General features: G+C 45.4%; 1 protein-coding gene across 3 annotated transcripts in view; it reads left to right on the forward strand.

Annotated features, from left to right (window-relative positions):
- Positions 1-2487: 2487 nt before the first annotated feature.
- The window catches only part of HPCAL1 (hippocalcin like 1), a 64709-nt gene continuing 40704 nt past the window's right edge, over positions 2488-26492 (forward strand). The window contains exons 1-3 of one of the 3 annotated variants that reach the window (XM_014251488.2): positions 2489-2701; positions 3152-3399; positions 18372-18418. The gene's annotated coding sequence lies outside the window, so the exon portion shown is untranslated. Of the gene's footprint in view, positions 2702-3151; positions 3400-18371; positions 18419-26492 lie in introns of all 3 variants that reach the window. The other 2 variants (XM_014251487.2, XM_088053346.1) reach the window with 2 other exon arrangements.

A 26492-nucleotide genomic window follows, 5' to 3' on the forward strand; every position in this document is an offset into this window, starting at 1 on the left:
GATTTCTGTAGCTCAGGAATTGACCATTAGCAAACATTAGAACTCCAAATCATCCAACATCTTGGTGGTATTTCTCTGGTTGGCTGTCTATCTGGATTGAACCGTCTTGCATGCTGGAAAGCTGTAATTCTTGAAGAAAAAGGTTGGGCATAAATGATAGCAACACCTCTTTGGAACTTTTTGTGTGTTCCCCAATAGTCATTGAATACAAAATTATTTTTAGTGTTGATGCAATTTCTTGTGGGATAATGCACAGAATATTAGAGGGCTCAAAGAGAGTAGCAGCTGCAGGCACCTCTCAAGTAGCCACTGACCACAGAATGTCTCTGAGCCTGCCAACACAGGCAGTTCCTGACAGACACGTTCAGAGCTGTGCTGAGCCGAGTGCCGAGCAGCACAAAGAGACCCATCTGAGAATTTCCCCAAACAGAACAGAGAGATCTCCCAATGCCTGTTGAACCTGGGCAGCCTGGAGAAGAGCCACTGCAGCCTCAGGAATGGCTGCAGGTCTCCTGTCAAAACCTGTCCACCACAGGTCACAGGGCAGTGCCACACAGAGGGAAACCTGCTGCTGTTGGGGCTACCAGGTGACAACCCCATTAATAACCAAAATGGGGTTGAGCATCATGAACTGTTTTCTCTCGCCAGATGTGAGCCTTGAGGGCTGTAAATGTTGGAGAAGGCCTCAAGCAGGTACTTGCTCTGTTGCCACCTATTCCTGTGTGGAGTGGTGTCGTCGCCTGTGCCACCGCCCTCGCTGGCAGAGCAGCCAGAGAGGCACAGCAGGAGCCACAGCCCCATCCTTGAGTCCAGCTGTGCTCACATTGGCAATGCTGGCACAGGGAAGGGTTTGCTGAGAAATCAAGGCCATTACTCACATATCTCCTGCGAGGAGAATCCAGCTTCAAGCAGGTGAAGCTGGCAGAGCTGGTGGTTAGATAGAGTTTTCCATTATATGTTCCTGGTTGAGTTGCTTCTAGTTTAAACTGTTCAGATTCTTTAGTTTGCAAGTTTGTTCTTTTCCTTGGGCTCACATTTTTATTATTTTCTTTTTAAACTGGCGGAATGGTTCAACTATTTTTGAAGGGCCTTGGAGAAAGTGGTTATTGTTAAGTAACATTTTAATCTCTGTAACATTTTCTTCTCTTTGCATCAATGTATCCAGTTTCTAGGTGTTCCAACTCTGGAGTACAAGTGAAAGGTTTGGTTTCTTTGTGTATTTTTTTTGTTTGTTTCATTTGTTGGTTTCTTTTATTTTGCCCTGTCCCTGTGAAAATCTGTTGGACTTAATGCAAAGATAAGCTTTGAAAAACTGCTTTGGTGGCAGTGAAATTTTTCTGTTTGTTTCTCCCCGTTTTGTCACTTAGATCTTTTAGTATCTTTTTCCTGGTGCAGCCTTGATTTCAGCTCTATTCAGTTCTTATCTCAAGAAAGCACTGAATGTGCTCATGGAGTCTCCTAAGAGGGGAGGCAGAGTGAAAGCTACCGATAAGGCACAGAGACAACTACATTAAATTCTCCATATATTTTTGACTTGAAAATGTGCTGGGCAGGAGCTGGGAGGGGGCAGGTGGGGAAGAATATCCTAACAGGAAGATTCACTTCTTTGTGCTACAAGCCGTATTTCTGAGCAATGCTTCCAATCACCTCGCTCAGGAAGCAGACTTGCATCAATCCCTAAATCCCCTCCATTTTGTGATGGGGTAGGTACGTGGAGAAGCTCTGCAAGTTCATGTCTTGCACAGAACTGTGCACGAAGGGCGGGCGCCTGTCTCCAGCCAGGGGGACGGCCCGTGCAGACTCAGCCGACGGCACTAAGTTCACCTGTGCCGCTTTCCACTCTTCTGGGGGCCGCTGCCGGCACGGGATGGGGGCACTCTGCTGGCAGGGGGCTTGTCCCATTGCCCTGTTCAGAGGGAAGCGTGGGGTCCATGTGCTCCAAGCGGCCGCTGCTGCCGCTGTCCCCGTACAGCCGGCACTGGACACTATCAGCCGCGCTAGGGGATGCGTGCAGGGCCCGGGACGAGCTGGGGCTGCGGGAGACTCCGGCATCCCCTTATTTGTTTTGGGGGTAAAAACCACCAAAAAAAAAAAAAAAAAAAAAAAAGTGTGAGGGAACCCCCCAGCATCAAAAATCGGAACTTTTCCCGCCCCGCTGCCCATGGCCGCGCCCGCGGTGCCGGTGGGGCCGGCAGCGAGTGCCAGCGGGGCGGGCGCAGCTTTCCGCGGGCGCGCAGCCCCGCGGACCCGCCTCTCCGCTCTCCCGCCCCGGCCCCGCACTTCCTGCCCGCGGCGGCGGTCCTGCCGAGGCCGGGCAGGGCGATACCAAGTGTCCGGAGCGGCGGGAGCGGCGGGAGCGGGCGGCCCCTGCGCGGGGCTCGGCGCTGCGCACGCCGCGGGGCGGGCGCGGGGCGGGGGGGCGGGGCGCTCCGCCCCCCGGCGCGCCCGCGGCCCCGCCGGGGAAGTTGCGCTCTGTCCCTCGCTCTCGCCGGTCCCTCGGCGACGGCTCCTTCCTCCCCCTCCCTCCCTCCAATGCGCCTCCCGCTCATTTCCTCTTTTCCTCCCCGCTCGCCGCCGCTCCGCAGGCGCGCGGCTCGCCCGGGCGCCGCCGCGGAGTTGTAGCTCCCAGGAAGCCGCCGCGCCCCCGCGCAGCCGCCGCCGCCGCTTCCAGGCCGCCCCGGGACCCCGCTCCGCCAGCCGGGTAAGGAGCCGGGGCTGCTCCGCCGCCGCCCGCGGAGCGGCGCGGAAACTTCGGTCGGGCTGTGGGAGGTCTGCGTCCTCTCTCCTGCCTCGGGGACTGTCGGAGAGCGAAGCTGGAGGGAGGGGGGAGATTTCTGGCTTTTGGCGTGGGTATTTTGGGGGAGAGAGGGCTCAAAACGTCCTGTCTGGATTGCGGGCGCGGGGTGCTCCGCGCGTCTCTTCCATCCCCGCGGGGCGCGGAGCGGGGCGGCTGCTCCCTTCGGCGCCGGGAGATGCGGAGCGGATCCGGGCGCCCTCCTCGCGTCCGGGGGATGCGAGCGGATCCCCCCTCTACCGCCGAGGGGCTGCGGTGTCAGCGCTCGCCTCGCCCCGAGCGGAGGGAATTGCCAGCGTTTCCCCTGCCCTCAAAAAACCCCAAGCCGTATGTATCTGTGTCCTTGTGTATCTGTAGGTGTGTGGATATCTGTACATCTGTGTGTGCATATCCCCGTGCAGCCCGCGTGTGTGTTCGGCTGTGTGTGAGCCTCCCCGATGGCGAGGGGCGCTTCGCGGCTCTGCTTTGTGGTGGTTAATGGTTTACCCGGAGAAGTTCCCGACGCATGAATGTTGCAGGGCCTTTTGAGTCAACTCCTACAGACCCGGACTTCCTATTGCCAACCTTCCCAAACGACCTTTAAAAAATGCTGGTGTTTGCCTCTGGTGAGTTGGCTTTTTTGTCTGTCGCCACGCCTGGGAGATGTCCGGGGCTGTGCTGGAGGCCGGATGGCTGCAGCCAAGGTCACCCCAGTTCCCTGAAAGCCGGGCAAGGGGGGACACCCTACTCCTGTGAGGTTGTGGCAGCAAAGGCATCTGCCAGCCGTAGCTTGCATCAGGCTGCTGGGGGACCTGCTGGAGCACATGGCTCCAGCACACGCCAGCTGCCGAAGTCGGGAGAATTACAAGAAATAAGAAATAAAACAAGGCAAGTGTGTTTACAAGTGAGTTTCTATCTAAATAAGTTCCTGCTTGGTTTGTGAAAAGGTCATCTAATGTAATGTTGGGAATGAAAGGTTTGCTGAGAAAAACAACTGGGTGCTCAGTAGGTCTGTGTCTCCTGCTCATAGCTGGGTGATTTATACCTATGTGACAAAATCCTGAGCTTTTTTACAGGAATACTTGTAGGCAAGCACTGTAGCTGAGCATTGTCCTGTAATCCCATTCACAAGTGAAAATCTTGTAGGAAGATCAAATTTTCTCTGTGGGAGGAAGAAAGGAGGAAACAATCACTCCTTTCCCAAAATATTTCCCGTTTTTCCTAATGGGAGCCATTTGTCATAATTTCAGGTTCAAAAGCTCTTCTTGCCTGAGATGAAATTTGAGCAAACACTGGGGGATTATTTCAGCAGCCACTGATATCCAGTGGTATAATGCTGTTTTGCATGGGGTCCACCAGCATTGTTGGGTACTTTTGGCCAGGGAGCAGAGCCAGGAGGAGCCTCGGTGCTTGTTCCAGAGTCAAGTATCTACCTCACTTCTGACCCCTCAGCTCTTCTCAGATGCTTGGATTGGGAACCCTTTGATTCAGGTGAATGTATCTTAGGGCTGAGTGTGCCTGACTTCATGTAGTGTGGTGGAGCTTGGGGAAGAGGGCAGATCATCTCACATTTTCCTTAGGTTGGGTGAGGAGGTGCTGGCCAGCCAGCAGGACACACATCACCTCATTCTCACATTTATTCTCTGCATTTGTTTGTTTCTTGCCTTTCTCTGTGTAGAGGTGGAAGTGTAGGAAACTGTGAGGGGAAAAAATGGGTGCCACTACAGAGTGGCTGTTGCAACACTGTCAGGAGCTCTGCTGAGGAGTCAGCTCTGCTGGCAAAAAATATGCTTTTGTTGGCATAGCTTAGACTGTTCAGGGAATTGCTACGGTGCTGGAGCAGGGTTTGGTCATGCAGCTGGCTGCTTGCACCGGCAGGAACTTGTGTAGACGAACCTTTCTAGCTCTCAGATGAGGCTGCCACTCTGTCGGTGCAGGCGATGCTTTGCTCGCTGCGTGTCGCAGCTGGCACTGTGGTGCCCCTGTCCTACCACCCGAGCTCATGGGCATGGAAGTAACATGGGCCAGTTGTTGGGAGCTGGGGATAGAGATTAATTTGCAGCCTAAGCAACATTAAACTTGGATTATGACTCCACAAAAAAAAAAAAAAAAAAAAAGAAAGAAAGAAAGCACATAATCTAGGTTTAGAAATATTGCAGTTAAAAATAAGCATGCAATGTGTTTTTCGGGTTTTTTTTTTTTACAAGCAAGGTAACAATCCTTTGAGTGTTGATTACTTTGACATGGGGGAGACAAGAATGCTGGTAGACCAAGGGGGCAGTGTGAATTCAAATTCTATATCATTAGGGTTTTTTACTGCCTTTTAGTGATGTGAAACTGTATGCAGTGGTGTTGCACTGTTTGCATGTGCAAGATGCACTGATACTCACTCATGGGAAATGGATCTCACACATTTCCAAAGAACTGATGGAATTTCCTTCAAGCATGACTTTTAGGTCAGATTCAGGAGAAAATGCAATGTGTTTTCCAGTTAATGGAAGAAATATAAACTTTTTTTTTTAATGTATTTTCCATTGTGTTCCTAGGATGCTTTCCATAATGTCTATATGTGGGATCAGTTTCTTTGTTCATTATCTGTATTAGAAAATTGTTTGTGTCCAACATCTGCATCTTCATTGAGCTTAACTTGACAGAAGTTAAATTTCTTTTGGAGAGAGGTTTATTTTATACTGTGTTAACTGTGTTACTGTATTGTATGGGATCCTACCCATGGGTAATGAAAGGATTTGCTTTTGCAAAATTTTTGAGGTTTAGCTTTAACGAACAGAACTTGTTTCCCATCAGTGCCTAAAATTCCATTGTTCCAATAATCCTCTACCGGCCAGAGTGTATAACAAATGTAAACAGTTATCTTCACTTCATCAGTCTTTTGCAGTATGAAAGGTTATACTAGTCAGTTTTGTTTTGCTAACCTGCTAATTAACCCATTGATTTCTGCATTTCTCGACTTACCCAGATAAATATCCTCTGCCTGTTGTCATGCTCTGCTAGCAAAGTAATTGTGAATCCTTGAACAGTGGGGGAAAATGCTCCATGAGGAGCTCCTTACTTTACCTCTCGGAGTCTTTCAGTGGATAGAAGAGAATTTTCAGCTGAATCTCCTGGAAATGTGACCTTTCTGGAAGTCTGGTGTTGCTTAATGGCTGGGAGATGACAGGGTCGACTGCAGGATGAATTATGCATTCTCCTCTGATTGTGTTGGAATTAGAAGGCAGGAGCTGGGGGGGAGGGCAGATCAGTCTTTTAATGTAAGAAACATTGAAGTTCTTCTGGATTGCACTGCAGGAAAGATACTTATTATTATTATTATTATTATTATTATTATTATTATTATTATTACTATCTGTTTCTCATTTGCCTAGTAGGTTTGTAGATACCCGTGAGTATCTACAAACTCACGGGTGAAAGAAATGGAAATGATACTTGGGCTGTTCCACTGTTTCTTGTCCTGTAGCTGTGTATCTTTTTAAAATCAAAGAAAGCAGCAAGTAATTTAAGGAATTCTCCCTGGTGATCAGTGTTAGTTGAGATACTTGGAAACCCATGCCAAGCAGCATTCCATTCAAAAGATGCCAACTACATTCAAAAAGCCTGGCCAGCCTTTTTCTTCCCTTGCATGCAACGTATTTCCCAGTGATTGAGCTGCCTGTCTGAAGGGGCACAATCTACTTGAAAAACAGCAAGAAAACTTAGACATAGCTGTAGTTGCATATACTTCAGGCATCAGCCTTTGAGACCTTCTGCCAGTATATTTGGTGACTCCTTCAAATATGTTTTAACATTTTTTTTTCTTTTTCTGCCCTCTGTTTTTAAACGAAATCGGGCTGCCTGATGGGGAAGAATGCAGCTGCATACTTGCACATTTAGCAGCTGGGGGAAAAAAAGGATGCTTGCTAGTATTTCAGTTGCTGTAATCTTAATGTATTCAGAGAGGTGTTTAAGCTGATGGTATCCCTTTAAATATCCACTTGGGTTGGAAAGCACTGGATTGGTGACAGAGACACTCGGAGATTTCAGGGGTGGAAGGCATGGCATGCACCTAGAGAGATACTTGAGAGAGAAAAACAGGCGTACTGAGATCCTGATATGTTTGCCAAAAGCAACAGCTAAACTTGGGCAGCTGGTTTAGCAATTAAATAATGTTTTTGTTTTGGACAATGGGTTTATCGTAATGAATTAGCCGGTGGACTAGTCAGAGTGGCAAAGGGGTTTGTTTTTGATTCCCCAACCATGCAGCATACCAGCATCGGGCACGTACTTCCCAGCAATGGAAGGGCAAGAAGCATCTCACATGAATTGTCTGGGAGTGGGAGCATGTACACTTGTGTGTCCCTGCGTGTAAACCCCAGATTCTTGTAATCTCTTGAAAATAAAAACGTGATGGATGGCATAGCTTGGGCATGGAATAAGGAAATACACGGTGCCTTGTGCTTAGAAGTTGGCGTGTGGCTCATGCAAAGTCATTTTGGAATAGTCGGGGGCGGCGGTGGGAGGAGGGAGGAAAAGAAATGCCTTCAGGGGGCTGGGAGCCAGCGCGTGGGCGTGCTGCAAGCATCCTCGCCAGCCTTCCACGCTTCTCATTCACCTCTGCTCCTCGCAGCCTGGCCTGGCTGTGCAGAAAGGAGCTTCTCCTCGCTCGGAGGTAGCAGGACTTTTTTTTCAGGTTTCTTTTTTTCTTTCAAAAGGGCATTATGCGCAGGATGCTCTGTTCTTGGCAGCTTGCCCACTGTGTGAGGGGAGATAGCTTGCTGGTTTGGTCACAATGCAGATAGCCACTGTCAGAGCCAGTTAGCATTTGCAGGCCATTCTTTGTTTTTTCTCTTAAATAAAGCTTTTCTTATTTAGCAGGCAAATTTTGTTTCTCCAAACACAATCACTTTCTCTTTCTTAAAACTTATCTGGGGAGATGCAGACTTTGGTTTGTAGAGCAGTTTGGGGCTGTTGGATGAAAGCTGCTTGTGTGTGAGAGGAGAGTGGGAGTTGCATGGGAAGATGTTGTGGATGCATAGCCATTAGCACCAACTTTGATTATGAAATGTGTGTTCAAAAAAATAAAAGCAACCACACTTCACAGTGCTTAGGAAAGGGCCTAACATCTAACAAAGAAGCAACATCTGTTCAATATGTTAGAAGACACCTGTAAACCTGTATTTCCCTCGCCAGAGCTGAAGGGAAGGCAGTAACTTGAAACGTGGGCTTGGGAGCAGGGGCCTGGCAGGAGCTGCCTGGCCAGTGGGTATCACAGGCAGCTGCCTTTCATCATCCTGCGTGGAGGGATCAAAGCACTGTCCTGGAACAAGCCGGGGTTTCTGCTTTTCCTTCTAGCTTCCAATTCAAGATTCTTTTTCAACAGTCAATACCTCCGTGTCTTGTGCCATCTCTCTGATCTCCCCTCCGTGGTGTCCACCCTCCTAAAGCTCTTGTACTGAAAGAGCTGGAGCCGCTGTATGTGGTGCGGTGGAAAGAAAGGGGGGTCAGCATATAAGCCCTCCATGGTTAGTCACCAGGATTTTTACTGGGCTGAGTTTTATTGCTCTTGAACTCATGTATGTCAGCTTTGCTTCAGAGGGGTTCTGAGAGGCTTCCCAGAAAATGGGTGCTCCTGTGCCTAAGAGTTTATTAAAGGAGGCACTTATACCAAGTAAAACGTGGGTTGGAAACACAGATATTTGACAGCTGTGGAATCACATGTGTTTCTGAAAGTCAGAATCATTTAAATGGGAATGAGCTAGGCTTGTGTCTAGCCTCTCTAGTGGCTTTGTGCAATGAACCCTGGATGGCTGCATCCAGGTGGAGGATGGCAGTCCAGGACTACCCCTGATGTAAGAAGCCTGATTTCCCCAAACCCCATGGCAAATTATTTCCCTTGCCTTAGGCATGATGTGAAGCAAACTGGCTGAAATCAGTTGTGTGAGACTTTTTCATTTCAGGTGGTTCCCCTGCTCATTGGCTGAGGATGGTTCAGTGGGTGCTGCACCCTCAGTGGTGGCTGAAGCCCCTTCTCTGATGCCAAGGGTTTGGTCACTGCATGTGCTTGTCCCCCAGGGAACACAGTGTGAGCCTCAGGTGCTGGGCTTCTCCATGCCAGGTTCAATCCAGGAGCAGCAGCTCTGCTAGGACCAGTCAGAGTTTCTTCTAGGGTTATCAGAAGATGCATCAAAAGATAATTTATTTTTTTTTTAATGGAAATTAGATTTCATTCCAGCTGAGGGTAATTGAAGTGGTGGTAATGGTCTGAAAGTAAATGAGATTCAGCTCTGTAGACTGCAGCCACAACTCTCTGTTCTGCTTGTGTCACGCTTCTTAAAATGGCATTCATTCCTAAATCTGGCCCTAAAGCTCTGTTACAAAGAGCTGTGTTTGTCTCAGGAGATAGAAAAAGATCACGCTTTAATTTTAATTCATTCTCTAGCCCTCGTCTCCCATCTCCTTAAGGATTCCCTGAACCTGCAGGCTGAATTTCCCAGCCAGGTTTGTCCCCATGGGAAGCCTCCTGACCCTGATGGGATTTGCAAGGGAGCAAAGAGTCTGTCTTATCTTATTCAGATGGTACAGCCCTCCAAAGCAGCTTGCAGTTTCAGGCTGAATAATCTGTGACTCCAGCAATGCTTCTCTACCACTCACAAAGAAGAGAAGAATCTTTGCAGGGAAAAATTCCATTGCTGACATCTGCCGAGGTACCACTGGACTGTCCAGAGTGGAGGATGGATGCAATAGCTGAGCCTGTCACTGGGGGATCTCCCCATCCCTCTTCTGACAAAATGTCTTGGTAGACACAGGGTTTGCCAGATCTGATCTGCTCAGTCACACCAACTGTGATTTCTCTTCTCTCAGACCTCCTGGTATTTGACTCTGTCTTTCGTGGCCCCTGCTGGGGGCTGTTGGCAGGCTGTTCACATGGTGTGTGCTGTAGCTTCCCAGAAGTCCTGTCCCTTAAGTGAGGCAAGCTGTTCTGAACTGATAGCACCAGAAACAGCTGAATTTACTGAGTGCTTGCTTTTATGGGTGTCATTCAGAAGGTACAGTTTGGAAATGAAGGTGCACTTGTTGGCCATATCCAGAGCTCTTATTTGTTGCAGGACACATTCAAGGGTGATCTTCTTCAGCATTTGGCTGAGCTATCACCTTCCAGGCAGCAGGGGCTTCACAGCCAGGTGTTAGTTAATTACATTTGTGTTGGAGCATTTTCAATTAGCTGTGCTGAGCTTTGTTTTCAGACGCTTGATGCCCACTGCTGGTGCCGGGGTCTTCTACGTATGACTAATGGGTTTGATGGCATTTTATACTTGGTGGGGAGACACGTTTCTAAGAAAAATGCTCTGTACTTCTTGCTCAGTTCCAGGAAAGCATTGCAAAAACATTTTGGTGGAAGTTTTGATATTCTTAAGCTGTATGCATGCAAAAGTCCAGGCTGACTGTTGAATATTAATGGCTCCTCAAGGGTTTGTGGGGAGTGTGCCTTGAGGTGGAGTAGCCTTCGACAGAAAGACGAGCTGTGGGTGGCATGAGGGGTTTAATGCTGTGCCTGCTGCTTTCCACGCGAGCACACTCCCTGTGTCATGCCCGGTGTTTGAATGCAGCGAGGATGAGGAAGATGTGCAGGTGCTGGGGCAGAGCGATGCCACAGGCTGAGCTACTCAAGGCCAGCCACCACTGACACCTCTCTCTGTGGCCTTGATGTCCCTGTGCCAGCTCCTGTGTCCCTGGCCGCAGCCTGTGGCTGCTGTGCCGTGGGGCTTTGCAGGCTGCCAGTTTGTCACTGCTTGTCTCCTCTCCTCCCCCTTCTCTGCTGCTCACATCAAGCCAAGGAGATGCCAGGCTCCTGCTCATGATACCAACCTCCATTTAAGAAGCCCATTTCTTAACTGGTAGTCAGAAGTAGGTGAAAGGAGAGGGGAAAATCCCTGACTGGAGTAGCAACAGTGACAGGTTGCAAAGATGTCAAGGTGGTCACCGTCAAACTTCTCCAGGAGCTTGGCTTCTCGCAGGTCATGGTCCCACTGAGTAAAAAGACAAGGGGACTTCCAGCATTGTCACTCAGGTGTCCCTCTGGCTCCTGAGGAGGGGTTTGCCCAGCTGTGCTCCGGACAGTCCTGCTGCTGGCTGAACCCATCTACACGTGCCCTGTCTGTGCTGGGACAGTCTGTGCCAAAGTAAACTGTGGGCTGCAGGAAAGCTGTCTGTGAGGAAGTGTCAGCATGTACTGGCAGAGCAGGGAAGACCCTTCAGCTTAAAAGCAAGTCTTTGTCACCTGAGGTTGATATTTTACAGCCTATGAAACCATGACTGATGTGTGCTGGAAGTTTTGTGCTTAACATTACTTTTCCAGCTTTCTGGAGGTTAACAAGACACTAGTGCATCTGGTTTTTGCTTTGCTTCCAAGGTGGTTTTCCCCTTATAAAGATGAGAGTGTGTAGATTTTTTTAAATGAATAAATGATCTGCCCAGGAGCACTAGTTTGTGATAAACTTAATTTAAATGCAGCTGCATATTTTGTAGCTTCAGTGTGGTTTTATGTAGCATAAAAGAGCCTCAATATGCAGAGAGGATTAAGGTTATGTGAGGCGCCTTGGCACTGCCATAACAGCTTATATCACTATAATTTGGTTTTTGAATTAATTCAGGCTTCATTCAGTCCTTGGAAAGTTTTCGAACTATTTCAGCTACTGATCTCTTACATCCCTCCATCTGGTATCTTAGCTAATATAAATTACATTCTCTTGTAATAAAAGGCAGTTGACACTAGGTCCTGCATAGCTGCTTAGCAAATCTTATTTTAGCAGATACCTCCCTTCCCGTGACCTTCCTCATTCATTATACCACTCCAAAATCTTTATTGTGTAACTTGATTGTGATGTTTAGTTTAGAGCATCCTGTGAAGCAGGGAAATGCAACTGAAAAGGAGGCTAAAAAGAGGAAGAGAGAAGCTTCCTGGCCAATGAATGTGTAATTGCACAATTTAGTTAATTGTATTGGAAAAAAGTTTAAGAGGAAATAGGGTAAAGAACTGGCACTGTTCTGTCCCCAACCGCATGTACCCTGTTTGGTGTAGGCTGACTGCAAGTGTGCAAGTCAGACCAGGCAGTATGTGGCATTTGTCAGTAGTTTTTCTGGGGGAAAAAAATCCCAACATCTAAACACCTCTGTCATTCAGTCAGGGAAGTCAGGAGGGATGGGAGCCAAAACTGACATATAATGCAGAAATGCAATCTGGAAATTTGGGTTGGGGAAATTGCTTCTGCCTCCACCAAGATGAATCTGTAGTGGATGAAGTAGCCCATGATGTATTTCACGAAAGGCCTGGTTGGCATTCAGGTTTCTCCTTTGCACAAGCTTCTTCTGGCTTCTGTTGATTTCCCTGCTGTTTCCCTGAATCTGGCAGGGATCACTGCTTGTTATGATAACATCACTCAGAGATAAGATTCTTGTGCAGAAGGCTTCAGGCTGTCAATGGTTTAACTACCACATTGCAGCTGTGTTCAATAAATAAACCTTTGGGAATTCTCAGAATGGGGTTTTTGGAGGTGTGGAACAACAGTAAGTCACTGCAAACCTAAGCTACTAGTGTAGGGCCTACCTTTTTGGAGTCTGCTCCAAGTGTTTCTGTGCTGTAAGGAGAGCTCCAGCGCAGCAGATGTGCATTCAACATGTATAGGGCAGCATGGAACATTTTCTAAAATCCCACAGGAAAAGTCTAAGGCAATAGATGTGTTCAATTGGTGGAATTTCTGTGGCTTCTGTGAGCTCAGCTCTGACGTCTCACAGCTAAGGCGTGATGTTCCTGCTTGGGCAGGGGTGTAAATCACAGCCTTCCAGACAAAGATGTTGGTCTCTTACTCACTTGGAGAGTTTTGTTTAAGCTCCCAGGTGAATATCTTCTTGTGCTCTCAAGGACTTGTTGACTTACCTGATAGACTGATTGCCAAGGGAAACTGAAGGAAACAAGGCAGAGATGATACCACCATCCCTGCAACACCCAGTAGACCCACAGTCCTTTGTTTTAAGCTGTTTTTGTTGGTTTTTTTTGTTGAAATCAATTGTTTTATTGTTTGTTTGTTTTTTTAATGGTACAATATCAGGTAATGGTTTTAAACTGAAGGAAGGTTGCTTTAGACTAGATGTAAGGAGCAGGTTTTTTACCATGGACACAGGTTGTTCAGAGAGGTGATAGATGCCCCATCTCTGGGAACATTCAAGGTGAGGTTGGAGGGCATTCTGAGCAACCTGATCTAGTTGAAGATGTCCTTTTTTGTTGCAGGGGAGTTTGACTGTATCACCTTTAAAGGTGCCTTCCAACCCAAGCTATTCTATGATTCTACATCCATAATTCTTGGTTCTTTCTTCGCTGCTCAGGGGTGGACCTGGCTTTGCATTTCATTTCACTCTTACAGGTTAAATTCACCAAGCAGTGTCAGGGTGGCTTTGTGAACAGATGTAAGTACCAGTGATACAGCAAAAGGCTTCAGGTTGCAAAAATTTATGTTGGAAGATTGTGTAAGTAAACAGCAGAAGGGAAACCCCGGAGGCAGAGAGCTGGCAGGACTTGGACACCTGCTAAAAATGCAGGCTGCTTTACAGCAAGTGAAATCAAAGCAGCCTGGGACCCTGTTGAAGCTGTTCAGTCAATAGGTGTAGAAGGTGTTCCAAATAAGCAATACATGGCCTCTGAGGAATGTTTTGAACTCCTCCCTGTTGCTGTTTCCTGACACTGTCAGTGCTTGGTGTTTCCTCCATGCTCTGGCCTTATTACTATTATTGTATTACTGAGGATGTTGCAAGCACATTGCTTAGGTGAAATGGCAATGGAGAGGTGTCACTAGAGGAATCTGAGGCAGAAAAAGCAGTTTATGCTGTGGACAGAGCATTAATCTCTCTCAGCGTCTCAGGTGATGTACAGTCCGAGATGTTTCTGCACTGCAGCCACAGCGGGGTATCAAAAAGAACATTTGAATTAGCTTTTGCCTTAGTCAGTGTCTAATTCCCTAATTAGAGCACCCTGGAGGTCAGGAGGGGCTGGAAAGCCTGCCCAGGAGCCTGCACTGGGCTGCAATGGCATCTGTGCTCTCTTGAGCCAGGTTGGCAGTGCTCTTGGGGAGTGACTGTCCTTTGATGGTCAGAGTGAACTGACCAACAGCTCTGCTGCAATGCAGGGGCCAAGAGGGCTCTGTTTCTGCCAGGGAGTTAATTTCCTGGCATTGTGGGTTGTCAAGGTGGGCTCCAGGCATGGTGGCCTTCTGGGCATGGTGTGAAAGATGGGGAGGAGAAGGGGGTGAGACGTGAGACTGCATTAGAGGAAGGGGTGAGTGGGCACATTCCAGAGCAGCTGGTCAGCCAGCACAAGTGCATGGCTGCATGTGCTGTCTGGATGCATCCACAAGCATGTGCAGAAAGTGAACAGCCAAAGCTGAGGTGTGGTGGTGGGTGATGAGTGAGCTGGCTGGGGGGGACTGGAGGGAAGTTAGAGCAAAATAGAACATTTCAGTTGTAAAGATCCTACGATGATCACTGAGCCCAACTGCAAAGCAGGTGACAAGTCAATTAGCTCTTGGCTGTCCATGGAGTATTGCTACCCACACGTGAAGGGAATGGCAAAACTGTGTGTCCTACAAGCCTTTATCAGTTTACAATTGCAAGAAAAGGATAAAAAACCCCACCCCATATTTATAAAGTAGCAGAGTCTACTTGAAAAAGAAATTGCAAATAAGGGAGTGCAGAGACCTAACATAGTCCAGGGAGTATCTCTGCTGCTGCATGCGGCGTTTGCAGGCAGGTCACGCCTTCCACAAACGTGGCAATGTTAATAACAGTATTGATTTGTCTTAATGCAGTTATGAAAGCTGAACCTCAGAGGTGTGGGAGGGCCTTATTGGTAATTGGCATCAAGATTGATGAAGGATAGTATCAGCCAAAGGGGAGCAAATGGAGGCTAGACCTGGGCAGGGTAAAATAGTGACCAATACAGGAAGAAAAGTGCTCACAGCACTTGAGGCTTCTCCATTGAATAGAAAGAAATTTGCTTAAAATGTAGTGCCTATGACTCAAAGTAAAGAAATGGGGTTAAAATCACTTTGAAAAACAAGGCAAAAGAAAAGGTGTCTGCATTGTCTTTGGTGCAAGCCGAGGCCTGTCCAGGGATTCTGCAGGATGTGGCAGAGCTGCAAGGCCTGTGGGGCAGCAGGGGTGGGTGATATCTGACCCCTCAGAGAGAATTTTACCCCTGTCAGATCAAAACATGTTCTGAAAAAATAATTTGTCACCTTGGTTTCTCAGGTCTCTCAATTAAGCTCTGTTTGTAAGGAGGATCTTTACACATGGTTATTTGGAGCAGTCATCTTCTTAAGCTTTTTGCTAGCAGCTCTGAAAATAGTAGACTGATGCACTCAGCTCTTCCTGCCCAGCCTCCAAAAGTTTCTGACATCTCTTCCTTTAATTCTGCTTTGTAATTGAATTTCTGCTATGAGTTTCTTCTGCTAATTCATTTATAGCATACTTTTAATTGCCAGTGAATTTGAATACTGCATGGACTGTAAACATAGAAATTAATGTGTGCTATCTAGTTACCCTCTACTCCTGCAGTTTTTATATGATTTCAGACATCCCTGAAAGTTTTTTGGGACGCCAAAATCCAGCATCTGGACTGTGAAATTTCATTTACTTCAAGCATGTAAATACGGCCAAATAATATTGCACTATTTGGCTTGTTGGATGAGGAAAGTACAACAATTTTGTAGCAGCAACACAGAAGAGAAATTAAAAGAGTTTGTGGGTTGTGTTTCCTATTTTGCCATCAACCAAGTTCAGTCCTTATCTTGTTTTCCCATTGGGGTTCCTTTGTTTTGCAGCTTGGAGAAATAACATCCATCACTCTGCAAGATAAGGATACTAAATATCTATCATAAAAAGATGTTGAATCTGAAATTATTTGCTTAAATGTTTTTGTTGCTGCCAGGTTGCAACACTTATGAGTGCCTGCACAGGGATCTCAAGAGTAACAGAAAATTTCATGGTAACAGAAAATTTATTGGAAGTTACTTCCTGGGAGCAGAACACTGGTGTAATTAAAACCTTCACTGATGAGGGAAGCTACCAGGATGAAATAAGAACAGTCATTTAGTAGGCACACACTTAAGGAGCTTTCTCTTTGTCTTTATTTTTCCTTCCAGGCTCTTTGGGCCTTAGGGAAGTTTGTTTGAAACTTCTCCCCAGATGATGTGAAGGTGCATGTGGGAAGGTTGGTCTTCAGTACAAGCTATTCAACCAGCATCACTCACCAGTGATCAGGGGAGAGGACACCTTCAGGGGATGACTGGTGGCCCCATGGCAGGGCAGGATACCCTGACCTCACTTCTGTGACACTTGTTTTGTTCTTGTGATTTGTAGAAGGAGCTGCATTTCAGCTGGCTGCTTGACTTCTTTTCAATTTCTTCTTGGTGATTATTTCTGAAAACCTGCGGAGAATTTGTGAGGTTCTCATAACAATCAAAAAGCAAAATATATAGTGCTGAATTTTTTAAAAGGAGCAGATGGAATTGCAGTACAGTCACTTTGACTTTTATTGCAGTGTTTTTTTTTCTGGAAGTTAATAAATTATTTCCCACCTGGTCATCTTCTGGGTGCTTATGAGTAACAGTTATCATGGGTTAGTTTGGAACAAAAAATGTCAGACATCCCAATTACTCTCTGGAGCAGGCTAACAGGTCCTGTAGATAGAAAAAAAGCAAATTATATTATTTACTCCAATCCTAGTTAAGTATTTGGTGATGTTTTGATATTCATGGAAAAAAACTAAGGAAAAGGAATGTTGTTGAGACTTATGGATACTGCAATGTAAGTGTGCTGACTGTGATTGAGAGAGCTTCTGTGTGTGATCAAGGTCAGAAGTAGTGTTGGGTGAGGATTTCCAAAAGCTGACCCTATGGTATAGGTCATTGTTATTGATGTATTTGATAAAATGCTGGTTCAGACTCAACAAGTAGCACCAAACTAGGGGATGTTACAAGTACTTGGGGGGAGAAAGTAATTTGATTTTCAAGTAGCTTTGAACAGAACCATAGGATGACCTTGGAGGGTCCATCATTCTCACCAAAAGGCTTTAGTGTGGGCTTGCATTTATCTCTGGTGAATGGTTGGCTGTACAGAATACTCAGGGGTGGCTAGAAGGCCTCCACTGAAAAGTGTTCTGGGGTCCTGGTGGGACATAGATCGCTTTTCCAGCATCATCCTGCCCCAACAGCAGCAGACACATGCTTCCATAAACAGGGGTATGGACTTTGTGTCCAGTATTGGTTCTCCTGGTGCTTTGGTATTGCTGGAGTACTAAAGCCTGCATGGGGAGCTACACATGACAGAAGATGTAAAAAAAAAAGAAAAAGGCTATCAAGGGTCTGAATGACAGGACTCAAGAGGAAAGATGTGAAGGAATAAGGGTGTTTGGTCTGGAGAGAAGGTGTAGGATTGGCACAAAGAGTTTACACTGTCAGCAAACAGCAGCAGCTTGATATAAGGGGAGAAATATAAAACCCTATATCTGTAGGGGTTAGGGCTAGTGGAAATGAATGTGAGTGGTGTCATGAAAATCAGTAATTCCTGCTTGTGGGGGTGGTGAAGTGTCAAAGGAGACTGTTGGGAGGCTTTGTCTGGGATGTCTGTGGCTGGTGTTTGGCACTGGGCAGACCACACGTTCGTGTCAGGTGTGGGCTGGAGGCACCTGGGAGCTAAACACAGTCGGATTTTGTTTGCAGAAGTTACAGGGTTACTGGGTCAGACAGGGATCTGGGGGAAAAGAAGTTGGTGTATGGGGCTGAAGAAGATAAATTCTTCCCAGCTGAGTTTGGCCTTGGTGGTGGGGGAAAATTATGGTCAGCTCTGTGAGAGAGGGAATCAGAGCAAGTCACTTGCTTTCGATTTTCTAATCCACAGATTTTGAGAGATTAGGAATCATAGGAGAAGGTGAACCTTGCTCCTGGTGCTCTTATCTGTGACTCTTTAAAGGCTGATGAACCCTTAGCATTCAGAGCTGACAGATGCTGATGGGATGCAAATTATTCTTTGTCCTTGAGAAACATGCTTAGTGAAAGAAAAGTGATTTCTAACCTTTCAGAGCAATGCTTAGTGTCTGCAGTAAACTTGGAACTGGCTCTCATTTTTTATTTTGTTCCTTTTTTTATATCTAGGTGTAGCAATATTCTGTGGTATGAGTCAAGCAAACCTTCTGAATCTGAACTTGATACTTGCTTATTTTGAAAGATGACATTTTACAAAAAAAAATATTTAAAGTAGGAAGGGTGATTTCAACAGATTATTGAATATCATAAGAATTTGCTATCTGAATTCAAGACAAATCTGTGAATTTTTCAACATGGAAATGTTTATTTTTTAGGACAAATAAAATGCAAATGCACAACAAAGCTGTTTCCCATTGTATGATAAGAACTGGAGGAGAGTTTTTTTCATGTTTACATTATTTCTGGTATTTTTTTTTTAAACTAGGAATGGTAGCTTTTACAGGAAAATTAAGATTGTCACTTAGAGAAAAGCTGTAATGTAAAGCATGTTTGGTTTGTGTCTTCTCTTCCAGGTAATCAAGCCCTGTGAACTTTCTCATAAGAGATTCCAAAATAGGTGGTGAGTACTTTGCAGAGCCTGCTCCTTTCAAGGCATTCTTTAATTTAGCAATAGTAAAACTAAATGAGATGTAGAAAATGCAAGCTTTGGATTTTTTACCAAAAAAGTATTTTTTTGGTTCTGCATTGAGTGCAGAAGTTTGCATTTGCTGAGTTAATGGCATGCTTTAATTTTAAAGCTGGCGGGGCTAATCTTTGAGCAGGGGTTTGTTGTCAAAATGTTAAGCTTTGCACTTAATAATAACCTTTACACTAAAAATAATTTCCTGTGGTTGGATAAGTGAACTGTTACATTTTAAAAGATACTCGACTTTAGGGAAAATCTGTACAAATTATGCTGTATTTCTCACTAAAATCCTACGCATCCCACTAGGGCTGTGTTTTCTGTGTCAGAAAGCAACCTTAGGAGTTTTTTTCCCTTCTGTTCTGTCCAGAGTGTTAATCTAAAGGAATGCAACTTCCAGAGAGTTAAATGAGCTGCACAACCCATGCTAATCTCTGCCACATGTGACTGATTTTGTTCTGCCTGCACCCAAGGCTTCCATGTATTTCATTTGTATGCACTTCATTAGGTTCTTATTTGTGAGTAAGTGAAACATTAAATCAGTCAAGAGCTGCAGGAGGATGAGATTGCCAAGAACTGCCAATGTGGTGCCATTGCAGGTGCAAAGCCACCTCTTACGCTGATGTCAATGAGAGCAATTTCTTTTCCCCTGCTGGAGCTGGTCTCTCCAATGGTGCCAGTTGAGACTCTGCTCTCTAACACCCTTTGCTGTTTGTTTTTGTTGTTTCTAGAGAAATACATACTCTGTTTCCTTTTTCAATTCTAGATTTCTTTCCCATGAGATTAACCAAATTATATAATTACCCATTAATTCCTCAGGAAGTTCATTCTTTCGTTGCATTTCCCTGGTGCACAGGATACAAGCTATTAGAGCTCTTGTGTGCTCAGACTGGCTAATGAACTATGGCGGAGTGCCCCAAACCTCTAATGGACTTCTCTGTCTTCCAAATCTCTGTATTTCCCATAGATCAGGTGCCTTTTGATACATATGGTCCCAGTGTCTGTAGAGGTGAAATGTGGCCATCTGCACTGCTAATTTCTCAGGGCAGGGGAGGATGATGGAGTTTGGTGTGTCTGTCACCCTCAATATGTGTTCACTGTGCTAGAAAATGGTTACTTTGTATTTGTAAGGGGCTTACTTAACACCCCCTAAATGTATATGTCATCAGCTACATCTTCCATCAATGAAATCATCCCTTTCTTAGTAAGCTGTCTTATCCTTATTTTCTGTATTGAGGCTTATGCTCCTAAAACTTGAGTTTTACAAGCCCAAATCACAAATCCCATGTGCCTTTCACCAAAATGCTCCCGTAAGCAGTAGCTTATGAACCCCTCCTCTTCCCCAGCCCTGCAGCTTGGATGGGATCTGTATTGTAAACCTGCAGGGTTTGTATTGCTAATTTCTGTATAGGACCTGAATATTCAGTGGATCTTTTTTGAGAGGTTGAAAAATGAAATAAAATCCTCTGAGGATTTTGAGAGGACTATGAGATGGATGACAGTAATACCATGTGTGTAAAATCCAGGTAATTTTAAACTGTCTTTTAATTGTACTTAAAATTGGATTTTCTAGTTTTCTTGTTTCAGGTAACACCTGAACAATGTATAAGTGAAAAACCACTTGTTGATACTCTAGACTGTTCGTTAATATGTCTTTCTCCTGAGTAGTCTCTTTGGGTAGTGCTTTGAAAAGTTCCTGTGGTCTTTTGGCGGAGCTTGGGCTCCTGAAGCACTTCTGCTAACAGAGATAAAAGTTGTTGGGTGTTCATACATCACATTTTTTGATGCTTTAATGGTCTATACTCCTCACCTTTTCAAGTTCAGGTATGTCTATGATTTCAGTTTGGGAATTTATATGATCTATACCAGAAGAAGTTACCTCTCCAGGGTGTAACTGGAGCTGCTGTGTGGAGCCTTACACTGGTCTGGCTGCATCAGTTCATGTTTAATGTGTAGTAAGAGACAGACTTGAAGGCAGACCAGTGCTGAGCCTGATGGGCATTTTCCAAAATGTAAAGTGTGGCCAATGGCGCATAGATGGCTTCAGAATAAGGTATGAAACTAAAATTTGTATGGACATGCCTGAAGGTAGCTTGAATTTTACCCCAGCAATGCTCTCTGCAAGTGAGGGTGCTGGCCATGGAAGGGGGCAGTTGGCATTTGGATGCTCTCCTGCTGGGATACCACAGGGTCTGGTGCAGCAAGCTGCTTACCTGTGTTTCTGCCTGTAAGCACATAAGCAGCTCTGGGCAGGGGAGACCAGGGAGCCAGACACATGATAGGAGATGCACCCGTCAAGGCCACCCTGCACAGGACACCTGAATGGACACCTGAATGGACAGCTGGATCAGGGGCCCCATGCCTTGGCATGTTTCAGGATGCTGCTGGGGTGACTGTGCTGGAAGGTTGGAGCTGGGATGTGGTCAGGAGGGCTGTCTCTGCCCCAGCTGCAGTGCAGGGGGCTGTGGTGGTGGCATTGCTGTTCTAGAAGAGCACATAAGTGGCTGTGACCTGTGGCCAGGAAAGGCAGAGGATGAGACGTGAGGTGGTGTGAACATCATTTCAGAAAATGCCTGTTGCTTGCTCGGACATGGGGCTCTGAGTCTGGAACAAAATTCCTTGCTTCTCTGGTCCAGAGCTGGTGTGTTTGATGCAACATGAAAGTGAAACTTTTTGCAGCCAGACTGACAGATCTGTCCTACCAAACTGGCTTTGAGATACATTCTATTTTTAAACTGAAAGCTGAGTTGAAACCTCTGTAGCCTTTGTGTTTGTGAGAAGGAGGGTCCCCTTGAATGGGAGGTTGCAAGAAGTTTTGGAGAGCTGAACTTCTGAACATATCTCAGGATCACCTGTGGCAGGACATGGAAATCAGGAAATGTTCTTGCCACTGGTGTTGAGAAATTTGTTGGAAATATGCTGTGTGTTCTGTGCACAGAGCAAGGCCATGGGCATCTCCCCATGACCTGGCTCTGGCCATCACTAGAACATCCTCCCTCCCCAGAATCTCCACATCCTTGAGTCTTGGTGCCTTTCAGCTTGGTTCTGCCTCTACTGCCCTTCAGCCTTCTCTATAGCCCACCTGTGTCCCCATATCCAGGGTCTGATGGGATCAACCTTCCTGTGATCATTCAGGCTCTGTAGGAAGGAAAATCCCCAGCAGCAGTGCCAGGCTGAGCACCAGGGCAGAGAGGGAGAAGGAAGCAGGGAAGATAAGTGGGAATTTGAGGCTGTTTTCTCCTTCCCCTGGGCATCATCTGCACTACAGCCTTGAAAATCTGCCTTGTTTCAGAACTAAAACTCAAGTCCTCTTGGGGAAAGGGAGACCTTTTGTTTCTGTTAACTTCTCCTGTTACCTTTCCCTGCTGTCTGGAGGGAGCTGTGGGGGCCACATATCTGCCATACATAAAACTATACCTGGGTACAGGGAGGGGAGGTGGAAGTGCAATTAGCTGGAAATTGTGTCTTAAAAAAGAACAAATGGGAAGCATAATAGCAAATGAAGTACCTTTTGTGAGTAGCTTATGTAACAAAGTAATTGAAAATAATTCATTATGGTTTAACGTGTCTTTAATCAAAGCTTCCAATTTTTTCCTTAACCGCCTTTAAAAATAGTTCTTTGAGTCTTTGGCTTTTACATTCTTATGATAAATAGGTTTTACTGATGTGTCCTCTGTTGAGACTCTTCTATGTTGTACTGCATTTTGCTTTCCATATACACTGTTTGCTCATTCAAGGATGTTAAGAAAAAAACCCAGAATGACTGTGCAACACTGCTGTTCAGCTGTGTTTGTTTTAGGAATGAATTTTCTGCATGAGTCCTCACAGGTTTTGGGATTGCTCACTTTTCAAAAACTTCTAAAATTCAGACTTTTTCCTTAGTTCTTTACTGTGATGGGGGAAAAGCTAAAGCAGGCTTTCCTTCTAAAAAAGTAAACTCTTAGCCAAGATTTCCAAGCTGGAAGATAGTGGGACTCTATAATTGCCCTGTTTTCCACATTGTGCTCCCCCAAACAGCACCTGCCTGGTCCATTTTGCAAAGATGTTGCTATATAGCATGAAAAAGGAGTGACTCCTAATGCAAGTATCTCGTGTTGATTCACTGCTATAGAACAGTTCATCCCCTAAGAGTGTGGGATTACAAAGCATTATCGTGCTCAGATTGACTCAGGTAGTACTATTTTTATTTAAGCTGTATTAAGGTATCGTTGTGAATCTTTGGTCTTGCAGCATGGGTGTAATACGATTTACTATTTTTATAAAAAAATCAACATGTCTGTACAAATCCTGTCCATGGCAAGAGCTGCAAAGATTAGTCATGAACTCAACACCTTTTTTCCCTCTCTCTCCTCTACAGTGAGCTGTTACATTTTATATTTTCCTGTGACCTCCATCATGTTGGCCAGGCTTGGAATAAAATAAAGTGGTGCCTTGGCTTATGGTCAGAAGCTTGATACTTACTGGGAGAAGCTTTGGTGTAAGAGGGAGCAAGGTTTGGGGATGTTCAGTGGAGCTACCTGGGCAGTCATCAAGGGAATACAGTGGGTTTCACCCACCTGAAGCCTTGAGGACCCTTCTAATTCAAGAAAATGAGACCTGCCATGATCAGCAGTTATGTCTGTCCACCTTGCTGGCTTTTATATCAGGCTCTACCAGCCTTAATTTAAAAGAATGGTAATTTGGAGTGTATCTTTACCTTGCTCAGCTCCTCCTCATTACCCTGCAGCAGTTGGTACCGTGGCAAAGATAAACATGCATCCTAGGGTTGAGGTTGGTGAAGGGACGCAGTCAGAAGCGTTTACAGACAGCATGTCTGTCCAGCTGCATGCCTGCAGGGTGGATAGTCTGCCAACCACTGGGGAAGGAAAAAAATCCTGGCCTTTCTTGAAAAGGGAATGCAGTGAGATGAGGTGTAATTTTCCTCAACTGGGGCAAATATGAAGGTGATCAAAATAAGTTCCTTTGCAATGGGTCTGAGTAGGGTTACCACTAAAAGTCAATATGGTTTGCAAAAGATGATGAGTGCAAAATCTGCTTCACCACATTGCTTTGGTGATCTAGGAATTGCATAGCAGATTTACAGTAGCCCAGGGAATGTTTCCCATGAGCTACTTGGGTGCAGCTCCCTTTCTGGGGAACTCAATAGAATGGATATTGCCACTCCTAGACTACCCACCTCCAGGATTCACTGGGATGGGGGCTGCTCCAGGGCAGGGACTGCAGCACTGTCTCTTGAGGGGGAGTTTTTAGAAGTCTTTCTGGCCTTCATCAGCATTTGGAAGGAGAGGTGATTAAGAGAGAGGCTGAATGTGGGCATCCTCCTGGGCTCTGTATCTTGGGACAGCCTGGCTGGTGAGCAGCTTAATTGCTGTAACTGGCTTATGGCACCCAAAGGCAGCAGGAAGCAGCCATGGCTGTCTAGAGTGTGGTCTGCAGTTGTGTGAGTATAAGCATACAGAGAGACAGAAAGAGCATTTCCATCCCCATCAACCCTTCATTTGAAATGAAGGAGACATTTAATATGGGGGTTTTTACAGCACTCTTCTTAATTACCAGGAACGCAGAATAACATTAAATTACTGCTTGATTTCTACCTTAAATAGAAAAACCCCCTGGATGCTCCATGGTTCGGTGTGGGCAGCACAGCATGCCCAGTGAGTGGGGGAGGAGATGCTGTGGGTTTGCCAGCACAGGTCCATGGCCAGGTTCTTGCACAGTCCTGTTCCCTGCTGACCACGAGCTCTTGCAGTAGGTGTGGAAATCAGCTGGTGAAGTTTGGTCTCCATTACACCATTTAGGCTAGAGGAATGTAAAGTGCCAGTTTCACCCTCACAAAATATGTGGATAATTTTGACATAGGGTGCACATTGCCTTGTTAATGGTTTTGCTTAGCAGGCTTCATTTGGGAATTTTATGGGAGAAGGGAGTTCCCCCAACACCACCAAGTGTTGCATGTACATCTGCTGACATGTCCAGACATTGCTCTCCTCCTGCATGGTGTTCTGGTGAAGTTCCAGCAGAGCATCAGTGGGGTTGATGGGGTGCAAACGTTTTTGTGTGAACAAGGAGAGTGTCAGCTTAGCCAGGCAGTTTTGTTTCCTTCTCCCAATGCATTTGGTATTTATAAATATCACCATTGTGTTACCATAAAATCTGGTCTCTTAGCAGTCAAAATCCCAGTTGTTCCTTTCCAGAGAGCTGACATGAATTCCCAGGAAAAGCAGACATGGCCATCAGTCCCTTGCCTAGATTTTGTTGTTGTCTGGAAAGAAGCATTGGGATATGCAGCTGGACTAGATGAGCACTCTGGGTCTTTTTCCAGCTAAACTACTTCATTCTGTACAAGTGCAGACAGGGTTGGAGAGCTTTAAGAAGACTGGGCTGTAGCTCCCAGCTGTAGCTGTGTTCCTGCTTTAATGCAGGAGTGGTGGGAGAGATTTTCTTTGCTAGGTGCTTGCTGGCTGGCTATCCTACACCCTAAAGCCTGAGAATTCATTATCTCAATATTGAATTCATCAGTAAATTGAGTGTAGTAAATCTGTTACAGTAAAAATGAAGTGGATTAAACTACTGAATTTTTCATTCCACAAAAAAAATTGTATTTGGCCTTCATTGAATTTCAAAGGGAAAATAATTTGTCATTTAATGAAAATTACACAGGCAAAATAATTTAGGAAAATGTTATTTTTTTGTAATTTGGGGAGGAAGTTTCATTTTAGGTGTTTACCATCAATAAATTATTTTGTGGCACATCAGTTAAGACATATTAAGACATATGTTCTTATGGGTGTATATCATGTCTCATTGCTTGTAATTTACCATGACTGCCTATTTGTCAGAATAGTCAATTATCTAGTTCTGATAATTTATATTGGAACCACTAAGGCAGGTTGTTTATAAGTCATTTTTTTCTAGGTAAAAATACCTTCTCTCTGGATGATAATGAAATATTTTAACACTGCAGCAAGGAGCACAGTAGATAGGTGTGTTAATAGAAGTGCCTGAAAATATAAACTTGAGAATGTAAAATCTGTGCTGACTGGTTTCAGTATATGGCAGGAATACCTTCCCTGAGTTTTCATGTGTTTTCTGAATGTTTTGAATCTGAAGAAAACAGCTTTTTTCTTTTGTTTTGGTTGGTTATTTTTTTTAAGTTTGACCACATAGAGTTCATAGACTCAGCTCCTCAGTCACTGAGTGAGATAAGAGGATTGAATGGTCCCTGTTCTCCACTATAAAAAGAGTGGGTGGTGAATTTACCTGCAAAGTGGCAGCTGAGTGGAGGTCTGATACAAGATAGCAGGTGCAAAATTAATTTCACAGCAGGCAGGTACTAAATAACGTGTTTTGTGTGGTACCTGGGAAATGACTTCAGAGTGTCCTCCTGAATCAGTGAGTTTTAAAGATCATAACTTGGGATTCTAGGAAAAAAGGCTCAGTTCTGCAGGTTATCTGGCTCTTCAGTTGTTTCCAGATGTTTAACAACTCTGTGGCAGTGTTCCCCTCCAGCCACGTTTTCTCTGCACCCTGGATAAAGTGTTACTTAGTAAGAGAGTGGGCCTTATCGTGCTTTCCCCCGCTTCTGAATCCTTCCCATGACAATAAAGAATATCTAAACAAATGCAAAAGTTTCTTTTATTTCTCATTGCATCTCAAACATTCTTCTCCCAAGCTCTGCAACCCCAGCTGTGGATGATGATGTCTCTGCCTGGACAGCCAGGCATCCTGGGGGAATTGAGCAGCATCCACCTCCATGACAGCACCCACACAGAACACAGGGTTTGTTATGGCTAAACACAAGTCAAAACTTGTAAGAAGTGCTTTAATAATGGGAATATCTGCAGACCCCTGAGTATAATGCTGCTGCTGTATGCTTTCATAAATCTAAGGTTTAGGGATGACAGTTACGATGCATGGCATTGGGAGTATGTGAAACAGCAGTCATTAAACAAAAATGGGCTTTTAAACTAATGACAGCTTCCTAAATGGCTTTGCAGTGAAACAGTTTCCC

Source organism: Pseudopodoces humilis, chromosome 3 (genome assembly GCF_049639895.1).
Source record: "Pseudopodoces humilis isolate 2021_Gansu_Grassland_sample_001 chromosome 3, ASM4963989v1, whole genome shotgun sequence".
In the NCBI taxonomy this organism is placed as follows: Eukaryota; Metazoa; Chordata; class Aves; order Passeriformes; family Paridae; genus Pseudopodoces; species Pseudopodoces humilis.